The following is a 1,864-nucleotide window of genomic DNA, read 5'->3' as shown; positions in this document are numbered from 1 at the left end:
TTTAAAAAAGGAAAGAATATAATTTCAAAGGATAGATAAGAAACCTAACTGGTTGCATTTGGGAAAAGAGGGTGTCTTGGATATAAGAGAATGAAAAAGACATTTTCATTTTGTAATCTGTGGTATCTTTAATATAAAATTCTATAGTAGATGATTATGATGATCATGATGATGACATCGACAATGACATCTCTACTGGCAAATTTTCTGAGAATTAGACCTTAAAAAGCAGTCCCCCCAAATCCCTGTGTTCCTTGGGGAATCTATGGAGTAGGCTGCCTTCCATGGCAAACAAAGAAGTCAGGATCTAAGACCCAATAGACATTATTTCATTCAGATATTATGATACTCAAGGGAGAATGTGGGAAATTACTTTGTCTTCTGAGGATTTGTGAGAGAAAATAAACTGTGTCAAAGTTATAACTAGTCTCTTTTCAGAACTATTATATTTATATTGTTTATCGTTCACTCATTCATTTAAAAAACATTTAATGAATACCATTAGGTACAGAGCTAGGAAATAAATCAGATAAAGAGTTTAAGTCATGTTTCAGTCTCTCATGAAGCTGACAGTCTAGATGGAGAAAAATATTGAACAGTGAGATGTCGTACAACCAAAAGAGTGTTAGCCAAAAAAAAAGGTTTAGGCTATAATAAAGAATAAAAAAGCACTTATTTAAGCAAAGGAAGGATTGCAGTCCTGGAGACACATATTCATGAAGCAATTCAAATTGTGCTCCAATCAGAAAAAAGAAAGGCATGGTTAATAAAGACAAAAAGCTACAAATGCTATTCCCATTTAGGTCTTCATTGAAGGATGCTGGTTATATTAACAGAGATTGATTAGATTAAGTTTGTTATGTAAATAAAGGATGCTGGTGGGTGAGACAAACTGGCCCCTTCCAAGGTGAAGGATGCAGATGGTCTGGTTGTCATGTAAGAAGAACATGTTGTCCATGATGTGATCACGCAGTTGGCTTAAAAATTTAAAAGGTTGTTCGTGGGATGTGCATAAGGCAAACATCTTTATGGCCTGCATTGTAGTTTCCTTGACACAAATGGCTTTATCTTGGCAATTTCCATTCAGAAGAGGAAGGGAAGAAGATTTAGTCAAACCAACAAAAATGAGATTTAAAACCAGAAAATGATGATGGGGAACGTGGTACCAGAACAGAATATGAAAAATAGTTGGTATCATTCCATAGATGTTGGTAGTCTTGAACTAACCAGTAACATACACATTCTAGGAAGAGAGTTTATAACAACCCGCTCGAAAGGTCACTATCAATCAGCTTGACTGCAGAATGAGGTAATGTCTCCTGCACTTTCGCTACAAGAAAATGGTTTTATATCCGAGACGTCTCTGCCACTGAATAGCAGTAGAAAATATACCTAGCAGAGGAATCTTTATGGTTCTCTTTCTCAGAGAAGTAGTAGCTGTGTTCTGCTCAGTAGTGGAGAGTGTCAACCAAGCTATGCCCTCAGTAGGTATATTATCTTCTGAAACTTCGCTACTTATGAGAAAAAATCAATCAAGAGAAAGAATCAGTCAAGAGAAAGGATCAGTGATGTATCAGAAGAATCCAGTATTCCTTTACCTGGAAACTCTACACATATGCTTTGTCTTCCACAGTGAATAGTTCTGTTTGCAGATGGACGATGTCTTGATATCACAGCCCTTTGGCTATGAAAGAATTCATAAAGGACATGTTTTTTCCATATTGCTTTTGTCAAGCCTAGGTGATTGATGTGAAAGATGACTTGGGAATGAACTGAATTCAAAACAATTTTCTTAGAGTATGTAGTGCACATACAATGACACCACAAGAAGACTACGCTTCCTTTTGACCCATAGAAGGAGACG

This window comes from Pteropus vampyrus, unplaced genomic scaffold, assembly GCF_000151845.1.
Source record: "Pteropus vampyrus isolate Shadow unplaced genomic scaffold, Pvam_2.0 Scaffold982, whole genome shotgun sequence".
Classification (NCBI taxonomy): domain Eukaryota; kingdom Metazoa; phylum Chordata; class Mammalia; order Chiroptera; family Pteropodidae; genus Pteropus; species Pteropus vampyrus.
Note: the sequence above shows the minus strand (reverse complement) of the source record.